At 42.6% G+C, this 18,627-nt stretch overlaps 1 long non-coding RNA gene across 1 annotated transcript in view; it reads right to left on the bottom strand.

Moving 5' to 3' along the window:
* Positions 1-10,039, bottom strand: part of LOC148150528 (uncharacterized) — a 36,296-nt gene extending 26,257 nt beyond the window's left edge. The window contains exon 1 of the long non-coding RNA XR_015751779.1: positions 10,001-10,039. This is a non-coding gene — a long non-coding RNA (uncharacterized LOC148150528). The remainder of the gene's footprint in view (positions 1-10,000) is intronic.
* Between the last annotated feature and the right edge of the window lie 8,588 nt (positions 10,040-18,627).

Genomic DNA, 18,627 nt, shown 5'->3' with positions numbered 1-18,627 from the left:
AATTACAGCATTTAAAAGGCATCTGGATGGGTATATGAATAGGAACGGTTTAGGGGATATGGGTCAAGTGCTGGCAAATGGGATTAGATTAGGTTAGGATAACAGGTCAGCATGGACAAGTTGGACCAAAGGGTCTGTTTCCATGCTGTATATTTCTATGACTCCATGGCTCTATCCTGAATAGTTAGCCAGGAAAGCTTAGAAGCATTGAAACCTTCACTAAATCCTGGCCAATTATTAAACTGAATTCCCCACCTTAACTCACTGTTGAACACATCCAGAGTGAAAAAAAATTATTTCCTAGCACCCTGTAAAGTAATTATGTAACATCAAACACACAGGTAGTAAGCTTTAAAAAAAACTGGGGTCTGTACTGGAAATAGAAAGACAATTACAATTTAAAGTTCTTAGGATCCTTCAGTTGTGAAAATGCCCAGAGTTCTAGCAGTGTAGCTGTTGTCTTATGTTCTCTGTGCATAGTTGATATTCCAAGTTACTTTTTCACTGGACACTGGTTTTGAGGTTGGCAGTGGGAATGTTTTCCAGTTCTTGTTCACAAATCTATTTTCCCTTGACTGCTGTTTAAAAGAAACTGTTGAGAAAGATATATTTACATATTCCTGAGTCTTCCTTTGTTTTCCCAAAGCTCAATACTCCACAATCTCAGGAGTTGATCTCAGTGTGTAACTTCCAGATAGGTGTGAATAAACCAGGAGATGCTGATCTGAGTCCCAGCGCGTGTTTTATAATGAAATTAATTTTGGCTCTCATTGATCCTTATTTATTTGTGATTTCACAAACTTGGCTCAACTTGGTCAGGTCATCACAGCAGCCACTTCAGGTCAGTATTGTCCTATTTGAAAACCGCCTTTAATCTATGAAGGTATTGTTATTAGAATCAAATGACATTATGTTGTATATTGATAGTCCACTTTTACTATGATCATGGCAGACTCTTGCCCGGAAATTGGGCAGAAATCTGCATAAGGAATGGTCGGGAGGTGTAAAGAAGCTGGACATTGGGAGGGTTGAATCTGTTTGTAAGCTAAAGGCTGCTAATGGAGAGTATGCAAGCCAATTGAACTTTTCTTATTATGGGGTAAATCTGAAAGGTGCTTAAAAAAAATGGTGCTCTCTCATTCTCATCCTATGCCCATGAAAGAACTTGTTCCTCCTTGTGGACAGAGTCTCACGACTGCCCTGATACAATGGCAGGCTGAAAGTTCTGAGATTTCACAGATGCTATCTATTGCACTGACGGAACTTATTGCATTAAAGTTGAGGGATACGTTGACCTTGCCAGCCAGATAGCCTTGCTTTGAGGCTTGAGCTATAGCTGCATAGTTTATCAGTAATACGTTGGAGATGCAAACGTGCCCAAGATCCTATCTGAGTGGAATTCAGACAGAAATGTTTGCTTAAGGCCTGTATTAGATGTGTCTTCTTGCATCCTTCCCACTCCCTGTCCTTTGTCCCAAGTGGTTCTGCAAACATCTGCCCTCTTAACTGCTTCTCCAGTCCTCCAGCCACAAATTCCTAACAATCTTGATAGTCTGCTCTGGACTGGAGTAAAACTGCCCTGAAAGAGCCAAAACCAATGCAGGACCAACAAAAATCCCTCCTTAGAAACCAGCAGCTTTAAAAAAACTGAATCACTAAACTGCATGTCAGAGAATGTAAGCCTTTGTATAGTGCTACTAAAATATTCTTGTTGAGCAAATTTATCAAATGGTGAGTTAAACACTGAAGCAGTTCAATTTCATGAAAGAATCCTTCTAAATCACACATTGAGCACTCACTTCAGCAGTTTTATTACGGTTTGGAATATGTCCGATGCAGCCTTGAAGATTTTGGAGGAGCCAGCAAATTTCTAAAGCATGATCTTCCCCTTCACTTTGGGTTAACTCATTTTTCTGTTAACGGGAACATAAGAACCAGAGTAGCCCAATCCACGCCCCTCAAGCCTGCTCAGCCATTCAATAAGATCTGTGGCCTAACTCCAATATGTCTGCCTTCAACTCATATCGCTTGGTACACTTGCTCTGCCTACCACCTTTGTCACCTCTTCAAAAACTCTGAGGTTTGTCGGGCAGGATTTGTTCTTCATAAATCCATGCTGACTGTTCCTGACTAACTGAAATTTTTTTCAAGACAATTAGTTACGCAATCCTTGACAATTTCCCTACCACAGATGTTTGGGTAACTAGTCTGCAATTCCCAGGTTTTTCTCTGCCACCCTTCTGGAGTGGAGCGACATGAGCAAATTTACAATTCAGATGTACAACTCCTAAATCCAGGAAATGCTGAAAGATTATGGTTAGGGAATCAGCAATATTCTCTCCTCTCCCCTTTAACACCCATGAATGGAAACCGTCAAGTGCTGGGGATTTGTCACTCTTCAGTGCCATTAATCTCCCTATTATTGATGAGTTACTTAAGCTAATTTTATTCAGACCCTGTCTCTGATCCTATGTCAATTTCTGTGAGACTTCTGGCATACTATCCTCCTTTTCAGCTGTGAATACTGACATAGACTGTCCCCTGAACATCTCCCATCCCTCAACATCTCAGTGTAACTCCATAATAGTGCAGCATGGTGCCAGGGATCTGGGTTCGATTCCAGCCTTGGGCGACTGTCTGTGTGGAGTTTGTACATTTTCCCCATGTCTGCGTGGGTTTCCTGAGGGTGTTCTGGTTTCCTCCCACAGTCCAAAGGTGTGCAGGTCATGTGAATCGGCCATACCAAATTGTCAGTAGAGAATTGAATTGAATTGAATTGTATCTATTGTCACGTGTACCGAGGCACAGTGAAAAGCCTTGTCTTGCGAGCAACACAGGCAGATCACAGAGTTAAGTAGCATAGATAAGTAAGTAATAGGTAAACAGCGGCAAAAGCAAAACACAGATCAGGATATGTAGGTGAGGTGCATTAGTCAGGGATATATGTAGGGGAATGGGTCTGGGTGGGTTATCTTCAGAGGGTCGGTGTGGACTTGTTGGGCCGTAGGGCCTGTTTCCACACTGTAGGGGTTCTATGATGATCTGAAAGGAAACAGATCCTGCAAGCCCTCCCACTGTGCCCAGTAGGAAAATACCATTTCCAGAGAGCGACCAAGGGATTAAAACTCTGACCCCCTTCATCCAGCTTTGCTGCCAGGCAAATCAACCATCCCCAGAAAGACCCCCACCTTCCCCCCGGTCTGGTAGTTACTCAAAAGTATTGTCTAGCTCTGAGCAGGATGTATTAATTAAGGGACTTTGAATATTCAAGTTAAAAATGGTTCTTCAATGTGCTCAATTGCTCCTCAGCTAAAAATATGGCATGCGAGAATACATAAACTTAAAAAAAACTGTTGCAACTTAGTGGGCGGCACGGTGGCACAGTGGTTAGCACTGCTGCCTCACAGCGCCAGAGACCCGGGTTCAATTCCCGACTCAGGCGACTCTCTGTGTGGAGTTTGCACGTTCTCCCCGTGTCTGCATGGGTTTCCTCCGGGTGCTCCGGTTTCCTCCCACAGTCACAAAGATGTGCAGGTCAGGTGAATTGGCCATGCTAAATTGCCCGTAGTGTTAGGGTATAAGGGGTAAATGTAGGGGTATGGGTGGATGGCGGGTCAGTGTGGACTTGTTGGGCTGAAGGGCCTGTTTCCACACTATAAGTAATCTAATCTAATCTAAATCTAAAACTCTTGTTCCAATTTATTTCACAATCAAAAACAGAAGGTTGCTGGAAAAGCTCAGCAGGTCTGGCAGCTTCTGTGAAGAGAAATCAGAGTTAACGTTTCGGGTCCAGTGACCCTTCCTCAGAACTGAACCTGAAATGTTAACTCTGATTTCTCTTCACAGTAGCTGCCAGACCTGCTGAGCTCTTCCAGCAACTTTTGTTTTTGTTTCTGATTTACAGCATCCGCAGTTCTTTAGGTTTTTATTCCAATTCATTTTGCTGAGCATATAAACAAAGAGCAGGATGAGGCCATTTGGTATCTCACATGTTTCACTCCTTAATAAGATCACTGCCAGCATTCAGCCATCGGTGCATTCACTGATCTTCAGATGTTTATTGCTTGGAACCGATTCCAACATTTTTTCTTTTGATCGTGGGAGATAGGCATCACTGGCTAGGCCACCCTTTATTGCCCATCCCAGCTTGCCCTTCAGAAGGGGAAGGTAAGCTGCCTTCTTGGACTCCTGTAGTTCTTTGGGGTTAAAGGCATTCACAGTCTTGTTAACAAGGGAGTTCCAGGATTTTGACCCAACGACAATGAAGGAATGGCGATACAATTCCAAATCAGTATAATTTGCACATAACAATTCTCTGGTTAGTCGCTGCAGGATATCTTGTATCCTTAACCATCATTGTACGTCAGTGATAATGGGAATGTACATTAAAGGTAGTAGATTGGTACCATATTAAGTGTGCTACTGTATCCTCGTGTTGAGCTTTTTAAGTGTTGTTGGAGCTGTACTCATCCAGGCAATGGAGAATATTCTGTCACAATCCTGACTTGTGCCTCGAAGATTACGAAATGGAAACAGGCGGTGAGTTACTCTCTGCAGAATTTCTGCCTTCTGACCTGCTCTCCAAGGCACAGTATGGCAGGACTAGTTCAGTATCTGGTCAAAATTTATGCCCAACATGCTGGTAGTGGTAATCTCCTTGAATGTCAAGAGTTGATGTTTATATTCTTTCGTTGCTGAGTGGTGTGAAGATTATTTACTGCGTATCAGTGCAAGCCTAGATTTTGTCCAATTCATGCTGCATATGAACATGGGCTGCCTCAGTATCTGAGGTGTCATGAATAGTGCTGAACATTGTGCAGTCATTCGTGACATCCCCACTTCTGACCTTATATGGTGACAGATAATTTTTGAAGAGCTGAAGGTGGTTAGACTGAACACATTGATTGTAAAGTATCTATCCTGATGAACTCCTGAAGTGATGCTCTGGGACCGAGAAGATTAATCTCCACAATCAGCTTCCTTTTTGCCAGATATGTCTCTAACCAGTGGAGCATGTTTCCTGTGATTCCCATTGACAGTTTTGCTGAAACACTTTGATGTCATCCTTGGTCAAACTCTGCCTTAATGTCAAGGACAGTCCCTCTCACTTCACCTTTTCAGAGTTCAGTTCATGTTTGGAAAAAGGTTGTAATGAGGTTAAGAACTGAATGGCCTTGGCAATTTCCAAGTTGAGTATGTCTGTAAGCATGTTATTTATTTTCAAGTGCTAGTTTGTAGTACTGTTGACTTCACCTTTCATAGTTTTCCTGATGATTGACAGTAGACTGGTAAGGAATGAACTGATTATTTGCAATTGTTCTGTTTTTTGCAGAGAGGATGCCGCTGGGTATTTTCCCACATTGTCAGGTGGATGCCTGTGGTTGAAGACATTTTTAAAACTATTACTGAAATGTTGTCAGGACTCATAGCCATTGCAGCATCCAGTGCCTTCTCGATATTGCTTTGACTGAAATCAATTGGCTGTGATGATGGGGGTTTACGGAGGGGTTAGAGATGATTAACAACTTGACAACTCTGGCTGAAGGTTGTTACAAATGTTTTTGCATTGTCTCTTGTATTGAATGTGTTAGGCTTTGTGGAGCCTCCTCCTGTTATTTGTTCCATTGTCCACCCCCTACCATGATGGATGTGGCAGAACTATAGAGCTTAAATCTGATCTGTTAGGTGTGGGCCTACTGCAGTGAATCATAATGTACATTCAATTAAAATCCCTTCTGAGCAAGATAGCTAAAAATTCAAAGTTTATGCACTGCTTTACATCTACTTCAAATATTTCAGCATCTATTAATAGGCTGCTGAAATAATCAGTTGCTTCTTTATAAAACTAATTGCTGGGCTGATTTTTTTTACTCTTTCCTGACATCTCCCTCTCTTCCTTAGTTCCTTCAGACTGTCAAGACTTCTGCAGCAGATACAAAAAGTGTTTTTTCTCCAATATTGCTGACTTTGTTCTGTAAAAGAATGTTCATCTGTCAGTTTCTTTCATATGCTGTCAGCATTTTTGCTTTAAGTGCAAAAATATGATAAAATGTTCTTTTGTTATAAAGTAGAGTGAACTTCTTGTCCATGAATCAGAAATAATGGTTCTGTATTCAGAATCTGAGCACTTGTAGGTTTATTAAAAGTCCATTAAAGGCTTATGCTCACAGACAACACCAAGTTATAAACAAAATAAAGAACTGCAAATGTTGGCGATCTGAAACAAGCAATAATAGAAATCGCTGGAGAAGCTCAGTAGGCCTGGCAGCACTGTTGGCATTTAAAGTCCAGAAACCTTCTTCAGAACTGATAGCTAGGATAAGGTATATTTATGTTGATAACCAGGAGGGTGGGGCAGGGGGAGGGTGTGGGGAGATTGGGGGAAGGTAGTTGGCAGATAAGTGGAGACGGAGACTGAGAAGAAAGAGGGAAAAGAAGGCAGACTTTCAAGGGAATTGTTGATCGTAAACCAAGGAAAAGACTCTGGGTGGGTGATAGTAAGTGAAAGTGAGGACTGCAGATGCTGGAGATCAGAGTCGAGAGTGTGGTGCTGGAAAAGCACAGCAGGTCAGGCAGCATCCGGGGAGCAGGAGATTCGACATTTCAGACAAAGCCCTTCATTAGGAATGAGGCTGGGAGCCTTGGGGGATAAATGGGAGGAGGGTGGGGCTGGGAGAAGGTAGCTGAGAGTGGGATAGGTGGATGGAGGTGGGGGTAAAGGTGATAGGTCCCAGGGGAGGGTGGAGCGGATAGGTGGGAAGGTAGATGGACAGGTGGGACAGGTCATGAGGGCGGTGCCCAGTTTGAAGGTTGGAATTGGGATAAGGTGGGGAGAGGGGAAATGAGGAGAAACCCACATTGATGCTGTGGGGTTGAAGGGCCCCGAGGCAGAAGATGAGGCATTCTTCCTCCAGGTGTCAGGTGGTAAAGGAGAGGCAATGGAGGAGGCCCAGGGCCTACATGTCCTTGGCGGAGTGGGAGGGGGAGTTGAAGTGTTCGGTCACGGGGCAGTGAGGTTGGTTGGTGTGGGTGTCCCAGAGATGTTCTCTGAAGCGCTCTGCGAGTAATTGTCCAGTCTCCCCACTGTAAAGGAGATTGCATCAGGAGCAACAGATACAGTAAATGACGTGTGGAAGTACAGGTGAAACTTTGATGGATGTGGAAAGCTTCTTTGGGGCCTTGGAAGGAGGTATGGGGGGAGGTGTGAGTGCAGGTTTTGCAATTCCTGCGGTGGCAGGGGAGGGCGGATTGGTGGGGGGTGGGGGAGTGGGGGGGACCTGACGAGGTAGTCGCAGAGGGACAGTCTTTATGGAATACAGACAGGAAAGGGGAGGGAAATATATCCCAGGTGTTGGGGTCCATTTGTAGGTGATGGAAATGTCGGAGGATGATGTGATGTGTAACCTTTGTATAGTGAAAGTGTAAGTGAAAATGGGTTGGCTGTACTGAAAGCAACCTATGTCACGACAGTACATGTGGAGTGGGGAATGTGGATGGGTAAAGGACTTGCAAGGAGCTGTTCATGTTTTAAAATTGTTAAACTCAATATTGAGTCCTGAAAACTGTCATATTCCCAAAGGGAAGATGAGGTGTTGTTTCCCCAACTTGTGTTGAGCCTCACTGGAGTACTGCAGCAGACCTGAGACAGAAATGTTGACCAGGGAACATGCGCTGTGATGTAGTGGCAGGCTCAGCAATGTCTATGAAGTTATAAATGATGCTTATGTTTTGCTAATGGAGGAAAAACAGACATTGCAGTCAATTAAGCTTAATCTTCCCTCCACTCTTCCTCTTCGAATTTCATATTACAACTTCATTCTATTTATGTCTTTCTAACTATATTATTTCACGTTAACTTGCTGCTGTTTATATCAGTCATCGCCAAATTCATCAAAACATTCCGAGCTCTCTAAATAGGTATTACCCAGGATCTTATTTCTGCCAACCATGAACTCAAGGTTACTAAGTTGCTATTTAGGGTTAGAAAGATGTAGAATGTACTATTTAGAGAGAAATTGGTTTCAAATGTAAGCAATGCATAACCTGATCTAGTAAGTAAGACGTTCCTACATTGTACAAATGTTGTTTAGCTGCAAGCTTTTAACTATAGAGCTTTCACAGAATGGATTTCTTTACTGGCTCTTGATGTATGTCTCTTGGAATCTCGGAATTGTCACAGTACAGAATGATTCCATACAGCTGGTGGCTCAGTGGTTAGCACTGCTGCCCCACAGCACCAGTGACCCAGGTTCGATTCCAGCCTCGAGCGACTGTCTGTGTAGAGTTTGCACGTTCTCCCTGTGTCTGTGTGAGTTTCCTGCAGGTGCTCTGGTTTCCTCCCACAGTCCAAAGATGTGCAGGTCAGGTGAATTGGCCATGCTAAATTGCCCATAGTGTTAGGTGCATTAGTCAGAGGGAAAATGGGTCTGGGTGGGTTACTCTTCAGAAGGTTAGTGTGGACTTGTTGGGCCAAAGGGCCTGTTTCCACACCGTAGGGAATCTAAGCTGCAAGCCCATCGCTTCTGTGCCATGCTCTCCGAATGAACATCAGCCAGTGCCATCCTCTGCATATTCTCTGTAACCATGCACATTGCTCCTTTCCAAATAGCCATCTAATCCCATTGATTGAGCTTAGCTTCACCTCCCTCTCATATAGTGCATTCTAGTAATCACTTGGTTCAGGAAACAGGGTTTTCCCGCATCACTTTTTTAGAGTCATTAAATATTTTCAAAATAAAGTGTTAGACAAGGGAATCAAAAGTTGTCGGGGATAGATGGGAATGTGGAATTTGAAACACACGCAAGTCATTCATTATTAAATGGCAAAGCAGGCTTGAGGGGTTGAATGGCTTAATTCTGTCCTGTTTTGTACGTTTGTATCTAACCCTGTTTTGCCATCAGAAATATTACGAGTTTGGTGAAAGAAAATAGTACAAAGTTGCATTCAAAAACACCAAACAGTGCACTGATGAGTTTATCATTACAAAGAGTTATGAGCTTAGTCATTCAATAGAAGCAATATGTCTTTTATAAACTGCACTTATGTCTGAGAGGAGCCTAAATTGAATACCACTTAAATACCTGAAAATAATCTAATATAAATAATTATTGCAAAGGTGGGAACCTATTTTCCACAGCACTTACACGACATTGTTTATGCAATAATATTGATTCCTTTGCAATTAATATTAAACATTAGCAAATAATATATACAAAGGAGGAAATGTAAAAAGTGACATTTGTAAAGGAGTATCAGAACTGTCATCAAGTCATAGTGTCATCGAGATATACAGCCCAGAAATTGACCCTTCAGTCTATCTCATCCATGACAAACAGATATCCTAAACAAATCTAGTCACATTTGCCAGCATTTGATCCATATTCCTCAAAAACTTTCCTATTCATATACCCATCCAGATGCCTTTTAAACACTGTAATTGTACCAGCCTCCACCACTTCCTCTGAGAGTTCATTCCATACACGTACCACCCTCTCTGCGAAAAAATGCCCCTTCGATTCCTTTTAAATCTTTCCCCTCTCACCCTAAACCTATGCCTTCTAGTTCTGGACTCTCCCACCCTATGGAAAAGACTTTGTCTATTTATCCTATCCATGCCCCTCATGATTTTATATACCTCTATAAGGTCACCCCTCAGCCTCCAACGCTCCAAGGAAAACAGCCCCAGCCTGTTCAACCTCTCCCTCTAGCTTAAATCCTCCAACCCTGGCAACATCTTTGTAAATCTTTTCTGAACCCTTTCAAGTTTCACATCATCCTTCCAATAGCAATGGGACCAGAACTGCATGTAATATTCCATTCCTGTGGTTAATTTGTACTGTTTGATATAATCTTTAAAAATCTAATTACTAAATAAAAGCAATTTATTTACAAAACCCCTTTTCACCAATGCACTCCTGGGCTTCTTTATTGGATGGTTATTCTTATTAGATTTAAAAAATCTAAACAATATGGCTGTAAGTTATTCTAAATGGATCATACCTATATTTTTCGAAAGCTGCTTCTATACAAAGATCATACAACTAGGCAGCTGTCTTTCTGGTCTGCAGTCCTCAGACAAGGAGGTATGGGGGGGTGGCAGATATTTTTCTGCGTGGCAGGGTGCCATGTGAATCTCACACCTGTACAATATTGCCACAAGGTTATTCAGCAAAAAAAAACACATGGGCAGCAAGTGAGAACCATACCTTAAAGTCTGAGGGAGTAGTTTAGGGGAGTAGTAGGAAGGGTTTAGAGGGATAGGAGCCAAATGTTGTGTTAAGGAGCCATCAGGTTCGAATTGTTCAAACTGCTGAGAGAAAATGTCTAGGATTTATCAATCTTCTATTACATTGTAACTTGCATGTTTTGCACTTGTGCATTTTATGCCATGTAGGATTGTGTAGTTTGTGCTGTCCATGTAGCACCCTCAGTCCAGGAGGAACGCAGTCACGTTTTTACTGTATCTGTTGTATACGGTAGAAATTACAAATAAAAAGTTACTCAACTCTTTACTCTACTCCCCATAGTCTGTGGAGGTATCCATCAGTTGGTCTTAATCCATGATTGTCCCAGTGCTACGAGCTAGTGAGGGCAGGAATAGGAGGATAGAGCTGATGAATGCATGGCTGAGGAGCTGGTGTACGGGAGAAGGATTCACATTTTTGCATCATTGGAATCTCTTTTGGGGTGGAAGTGACCTGCAGAAGAAAGACGGATTGCAACTAAATTGGAAGGGGACTAATATACTGGCAGGGAAACTTGCTAGAACTACTTGGGAGGATTTAAACTAGTAAGATCGGGGACCCAGGGAGATAGTTAGGAAAGAGATCAATCTGAGATTGGTGCAGTTGAGAACAGAAGTGAGTCAAACAGTCAGGGCAGGCAGGGACAAGGTAGGACTAAAAAATTAAACTGCATTTATTTCAATGCAAGGGGCCTAACAGGGAAGGCAGATGAACTCAGGGCATGGTTAGGAACATGGGACTGGGATATCATAGCAATTACAGAAACATGGCTCAGGGATGGGCAGGACTGGCAGCTTAATGTTCCAGGTACAAATGCTACAGGAAAGATAGAAAGGGAGGTAAGAGAGGAGGGGGAGTGGCATTTTTGATAAGGGATACATTACATTACATTTGATAAGCATTACAGCTGTGCTAAGGGAGGATATTCGTGGAAATACATCCAGAGAAGTTATTTGGGTGGAACTGAGAAGTAGGAAAGGGATGATCACCTTATTGGGATTGTATTATAGACCCCCCCCAACAGTCAGAGGGAAATTGAGAAACAAACTTGAAAGGAGATCTATCTGTAAGAATAATAGGGTAGTTATGGTAGGGGATTTTAACTTTCCAACCATCGACTGGGACTGCCATAGTGTTAAAGGTTTAGATGGAGAGGAATTGCTTAAGTGTGTACAAGACAATTTTCTGATTCAATATGTGGATGTACCTACTAGAGAAGATGCAAACTTGACCCACTCTTGGCAAATAAGGCAGGGCAGGTGACTGAGGTGTCAGTGGGGGAGCACTTGGAGCCAGTGACCATAATTCTATTAGATTTAAAATAGTGATGGAAAAGGATAGACCAGATCTAAAAGTTGAAGTTCGAAACTGGAGAAAGGCAAATTTTGATGGTATTAGGCAAGAACTTTCAAAAGCTAATTGAGGGCAGATGTTCGCAGGTAAAGGGATGGCTGGAAAATGGGAAGCATTCAGAAATGAGATAATAAGAATCCAGAGAAAGTATATTCCTGGTAGGGTGAAAGGAAAGGCTGGTAAGTATTGGGAATGCTGGATGACTAAAGAAGTTGAGGGTTTGGTTAAGAAAAAGAAGGAAGCATATGTAAGGTAAAGACAGGATAGATCGAGTGAATCCTTAGAAGAGTATAAAGGCAGTAGGAATATACTTAAGAGGGAAATCAGGAGGGCAAAAAGGGGACATTAGATAGCTTTGGCAAATAGAGTTAAGGACAGTCCAAAGGGCTTCTACAAATGCATTAAGGACAAAAAGGTAATTGGGGAGAGAATTGGCCCCCTCAAAATCAGAGCTGAAAAATGTGTTGCTGGAAAAGCGCAACAGGTCAGGCAGCATCAAAGGAGCAGGAGAATCGACGTTTCGGGCATAAGCCCTTCTTCAGGATGGCTTATGCCTGAAACGTCGATTCTCCTGATCCTTTGATGCTGCCTGACCTGCTGCGTTTTTCCAGCAACACATTTTTCAGCTCTGATCCCCAGCGTCTGCAGTCCTCACTTTCTGCCCCTCAAAGATCGGCAAGGCAGCCTTTGTGTGGAGCCGCAGAAAATGGGGTAGATAATAAATGAGTATTTTGCATCAGTATTTACTGTGGGAAAGAATATGGAAGGTATAGATTATAGGGAAATAGAGGGTGACACCTTATAAAATGTCCATATTACAGAAGAGGAAGCGCTCGATATCTTGAAAAGCATAAAGGTGGATAAATCGCCAGGACCTGATCAGGTGTACCCTATAACTCTGAGAGAAGCTAGAGAAGTGATTGCTGGGCCTCTTGCTGAGATATTTGTATCATCAATAGTCACAGGTGAGGTGCCGGAGGACTGGAGATTGGCTAACGTGGTGCCACTGTTTAAGAAGGGTGGTAAGGACAAGCCAGGGAACTATAGACCAGTGAGCCTGACCTTGGTGATGGGCAAGTTGTTGGAGGGAATCCGGAGGGACAGGATGTACACGTATTTGGAAAGGCAAGGACTAATTAGGGATAGTCAACATGGCTTTGTGCATGGGAAATCATGTCTCACAAACTTGATTGAGTTTTTTGAAGAAGTAACAAAGAGGATTGATGAGGGCAGAGTGGTAGAAGTGATCTATATAGACTTCAGAAAGCCGTTTGACAAGGTTTCTCAAGGGAGACTGATTAGCAAGATTAGATCTCACAGAATACAGGGAGAACTGACCATTTGGATACAGAAAGGTAGAAGACAGAGGGTGGAGGTGGAGGGTTGTTTTTCAAACTAGAGACCTGTGACCAGTGGAATGCCACAAGGATCGGTGCTGGGTCCTCTGCTTTTTGTAATTTACATAAATGACTTGGATGTGAGCATAAGAAGTACAGTTAGTAAGTTTGCAGATGACACCAAAATTGGAGGTGTAGTGGACAGCGAAGAGAGTTACTTCAGATTACAACAGGATCTTGACCAGACGGGCCAATGGGCTGAGAAGTGGCAGATGGAGTTTAATTCAGATAAATGCAAGGTGTTGCATTTTGGGAAAGCAAATCTTAGCAGGATTTATACACTTAATGGTAAGGTCGGAGGGAGTGTTGCTGAACAAAGAGACCTTGGAATGCAGGTTCATATCTCCTTGAAAGTGAAGCCGCAGGTAGATAGGATAGTGAAGAAGGCATTTGATATACTTTCTTTTATTGGTCAGAGTATTGAGTACAGGAGTTGGGAGGTCATGTTGCAGCTGTACAGGACATTGGTTAGGCCACTGTTGGAACATTATATGCAATTCTGTTTTCCTTTCTATCGGAAAGATGTTGTGAAACTTGAAATGGTTCAGAAAAGATTTACAAGGATGTTGCCAGGGTTGGAGGATTTGAGCTATAGCGAGAGGCTGAACAGGCTGGGGACGTTTTCCCTGGAGAGGGGTGACCTTATAGAGGTTTACAAAATTATGAGGGGCATGGATAGGATAAATAGGCAAAGTCTTTTCCCTGGGGTGGGGGAGTCCAGAACTAGGTTTAGGGTGAGAGGGAAAAGATATAAAAGAGACCTAAGGGGCAACTTTTTCACACAGAGGATGGTAGGTGTATGGAATGAGCTGCCAGAGGAAGTGGTGGAGGCTGGTACAATTGCAACATTTAAGAGGCATTTGGATGGGTATAGGAATAGGAAGGGTTTGGAGGGATATGGGCCAGGTACTGGCAGGTGGGACTAGATTGGGTTGGGATATCTGGCTGGCATGGACGGGTTGGACCGATGGGTCTGTTTCCATGCTGTACATCTCTGTGACTCTGCGTCAGGTTAGATTGCACAAGGTGGTGGGTCATGGTGAGTTCATCAATGGAAACGATAGGAAAAAGGGGATAGGGATGAGGACAAGGGTATTGGCTGCTGTGCAGGGAACAATTGGGAATCTATTATTTGAGACTGTGGTCAGCAAGCTTGGAGGAAGGATGGATGACAATTGCGAAGGAGGCCAACAGCATTTGTAAGGAGGTGATATGGTGAAGCCTGGACAGGAATGGGGTCTTGGGAGTAGTGAGGGAGATGGCTGTAAGATCCACTGCTGTGAGGCTCTTTAAAGAGAAACAAGATTACACACAGATTCCTATACTGTACAGGACACAAACCTGTGAGTTCCCAAATCCTTTGCCATCTTAACGTCTTGGCTCCCTGCCCCAGACAATGTTGACCACTCCCCATTCCTGAAGAAGGGCTTATGCCCGAAACGTCGATTCTCCTGTTCCTTGGATGCTGCCTGACCTGCTGCGCTTTTCCAGCAACACATTTTCAGCTCTGATCTCCAGCATCTGCAGCCCTCACTTTCTCCACCCCCATTCACACCAACACTTCTGGATGTATCATGAGGGTGTGGGGTAGGACATTAATCAGGCACATTCAGTAAGACAGTGAGATATTTTGTTAGGTCTCACGGCAAGAATCCTTCCAAGAAATTCAAACAACTCTCACTTAGCCAAAAGGATGTTAAAATGCTCAGCCCAGAAAGAAGGTTAATCAAGGAGTAGGAAAAAGTTAGAAAAGCTATCTAGGAAGGAGGTCGAAGAACTAATTAACCTGGGAGAAGTGCTTAGGGAGAACAGGAAGCAAAGGAAAACAAAAAGACTTCAGAAAAGATTTGTGAATATGTGTCCCGAGGTGCCTTTGTTCTTATATCTCCATCAAAATAACATTGTTTGGATCATGCTGCTTCTTTGTTTTTCTTCCCTAATGTATTGCCAAATAGAAACAAACAGAAATGAAAAACAATAAATAACATTGGTCATGGGGAAAAAAGATTCTCCTGAAGTGAATACAGTTCAATGTGTTACTGTCACCGTAATAGAATATTACTAGGAAATCTAATTAATCCTAATTATTCAAGACACAAGCACATACTTTGTTGTACTTTGTGTCTTGTTTTGAAATTATTTACTTTCGATTTGCAATGAACATATATTTCCTACATTGCCAGCAAGGTAGATGTTCCCTCCCAATAGCCTACTGCTGTTGCTGCGTGCCTTTTGGTTTCTGTGTTCTGAATTTTAATAGTTGATTTTTTAATCCACAGAGATGAAAAGAGTGTGTCAGCAGCAAACTCTTCGGAGCTGAAATTGGACTGTAAAACCATACGAAATAGGAACCGGATCAAGCCATTCAACCCCTCCAGTCAACAAATCAATAGGATCATAGCTGATCTGACATTCCTCAACCTCACTTTCCTGCCCTTTCCCCATAACCCTTGATTCCCCTCCTGATCAAGGATCTATCTCAGATTTAAATATATACTCTGACTCCATCCCAACTGCTCTCCGAGGCAAGGAATTCCAAAGAGTCTCAAGCCTCTGACTAGAAATTCCTCCTCAATTCAGTCATAAATTGGTGCCCCTTTATTCTAAGACTATGCCCTTTGGTCCACAAAGGGAAATACCTTTTCAACATTTACCCTGTCAAACCCTTTAAGAATCTTACATATTTCAATGACATCACTTCTCACACTTATAAACTCCAGTGAGTGGAGTCTGAACCTTTTTAGTCATTGCTTATAAGACAATTTCCCCATACCAGGGATCACCCTAGTGAACCTTCACTGAATTGCCTCCAATGATATTGTTCCTTCAAGATGGGGACCAAAACTGCTCACAATATCCAATGATCAGGAGGTGCTGGTGTTGGACTGGGGTGGACAAAGTTAAAAATCACACAACACCAGGTTATAGTCCGACAGGTTTATTCGGAAGCACTAGCTTTTGGAGCATTTCTCCTTCATCAAGTACCTACCTGATGTAGGAGCAGCGCTCTGAAAGCTTGTAACTTTCAAATAAAGTTGTTGGACTTTAACTTGGTGTTTTGTGATTTTTAACACAATATCCCCGATATTGTCTGATCAGCATCTTGTACAGCTGCACTTACTTAACTCCCTCCTCCAACCCCCTTGAAATAAGGGCCAACATTCCATTAGTCTTTCTGATGCCCTGCAATACCTGTGCGCTAGCTTTCTGTGTTTCATGTATAAGTACTCTCAACTTCCTTTGCATTGCAGCTTTCTGTAGTTTTTCTCCATTTAAGTAATATCCTGTTCTTTTTTTCTCCCTTCCAAAATGAATAGCTTCGCATTTTTCCACATTATACTCCATCTGCCGACTTTTTGCCCAAATAATTAATCTATCAATGTTTCTCTCTGCAGATTGTTTGTATCCCTCTTAAAACCTACCTTTAACCTATCAATACAGTTAACTGGGCAGCTGGTTTGCGATGCAGAGTGATGTCAACAGTGTGGGTACAATTCCAGCACCAGCTGAGGTTACCATGTAGGACCTGCCTTCTCAATCTTTCTCCTCACCTGAGGTGTGGTGGCAGTCAGGTTAAACCACCACCAGTTGTCTCTGTCAAATGAGACAGCAGCCCAATGATCTGGTGATCATGGTTTTCATTATTACATTTACAATATATCTCTCTACACTGTTTGTATCCATCTCTCAAATTGTGTTTTCATCCATTTTTGTGCCATCTGCAAATTTGACCATAATATATTCCCTTCCTTCCTCCAAGTCATGAAAATATGTTGTAAACAATTGTGGTCCCAGCACTAATCTCTATGGAAACCCAATGATCATAGGTCAACCTGAAAAAGATCTCCACTCACTGTTTTCTGCCCATTAGCCTATCCATATTAATATATTATCTCCAGCACCTTGGGCTCCTCTGACGTAACCTTTTGCGAAGTACCTTGTTAAAAGCCTTCTGGAAGTCCAAATACAACACATCTATTTGTTCTCCTCTATCCACTCTAGTCGAGACTTCCTCAAAATTCTAATACATTACTCAGACACGATTTCCCTTTCATTAAGTCATGCTGATGCTGTTTAATTATATTATGATTTTACATTAGTCTTCAGCTGCAGTGCAAAACAGTGATAGCTAAACTACACAATTGTTCAAATGATTGTTTGGTACAATAGCTGAGGTTACACAGTAGCTTTTTTTAAAACTACAAGTGAAGAAGAGAACAGGTAATCCCAGCACCTTTGTAAACAATCTGTTAACTATTTCCCAACTCAAACTAACCAAAGTTGAAGCAGGTCCCCCCACCCCCACCATCACCCCCCACCTGCATCCACCTGTTGCCTTCTCAGCCAGCTCCCCCTCAGCCCCAACCCCTCCTATTTATCTCTCAACCCCCTTCTCCCTGCTATATTCCTGATGAAGGGCTCATGCCCAAAATGTTGACTGTCCTGCCCCTCGGATGCTGCCTGAACTGCTGTGCTTTTCCAGCACTACACGTTTTGACCCAGTTCCCATGTTGGACAATTACAACATGGTAAATTAAAGTGAATTGCACTCCAATTATTTTAAAACAGACTGTTAAAAATATAAAAATGGTACTCAGATCGTTTATAACACTCCGTATTCTTCTGGCCTTTCGCATTTTTGTGCTGATTTAATGCTTGTTCTCTACCTAGGTACACTGGGAAAAGAATTCTTTAACATACTTGAGACTATTTCAGCACTATTTCATCTTTCGTTTTGAGAGCTAAACCCATTAAAACAGCCCATTCTGCATTCATAACTACATTCAATATATCCTAAACAATCTGCTGGTCTAGGTATCTGGGCAATTCCCTGAAATGTTGGACATCTTGAGGCTTACATAAATTTACATGTAAATGATTATTTGTCAGTAGAGTCACACAGTCACTCAACATTGAGTTATCCAATTTCAAATAACCTTCCTTCCCATCCCCTGACTCCCCTCCCAGCCCCACCCTTCCCTTCCACTCTGCTCAGCCACCTACTGGATTCATTCTTTCCATGGACCAATCAAGTCTTACCCTTTACCTGTCTTCACCTCTCCCCACATCACCACCCTGCCCCGACTAACCCCCTTTATTTGCAGCTCCCTTTACACTCAACCCCAGTCCTGAAGAAGGGTTGCACCCAAAACGTCACCTCTCCACCTCCTGATGCTGCCTGGCTTTTCTTCCAGCCTCCTGTTTGCCTGTTATACAGTCATACAGCACTGAAACAGATCCTTCCATCCAACCAGTCCATAATCCCAAACTAAACTAGTCCCACCTGCCTGCTCCTGGCCCATATCCATCCAAACTTTTCCTATTCATGTATCCAAATGTCTTTTAAATGTTGTAACTGTACCCACATCCACCACTTTCCCAGGAAGTTCATTCCACACACGAACCAATTGCTTCTAATGTCTTTTTAAGATCTCTCTCCTCTCACCTTAAAAATGTGGCTGCTAGTCTTGAAATTGGTAACCCTGGTTTCACAGTCTGTAAGTAAGCAAGGTGATTGTGATTGAGAGATCTTTGGGAGTGGGTTTCTGCAATTCCTATTCATTTCACTAGATGGAGCACCATACTATGTCAGAGCATTCTATCTCAGGGGAGTGGGGTAACCTGCCCAATC

This window comes from Chiloscyllium plagiosum, unplaced genomic scaffold (assembly GCF_037043375.1).
Source record: "Chiloscyllium plagiosum isolate Xiang-an unplaced genomic scaffold, Cpla_swu_hap1 HiC_scaffold_3, whole genome shotgun sequence".
Classification (NCBI taxonomy): Eukaryota; Metazoa; Chordata; class Chondrichthyes; order Orectolobiformes; family Hemiscylliidae; genus Chiloscyllium; species Chiloscyllium plagiosum.
The sequence above is the reverse complement of the archived record's forward strand: the minus strand, read 5'-3'. Positions and strand labels throughout refer to the sequence as shown.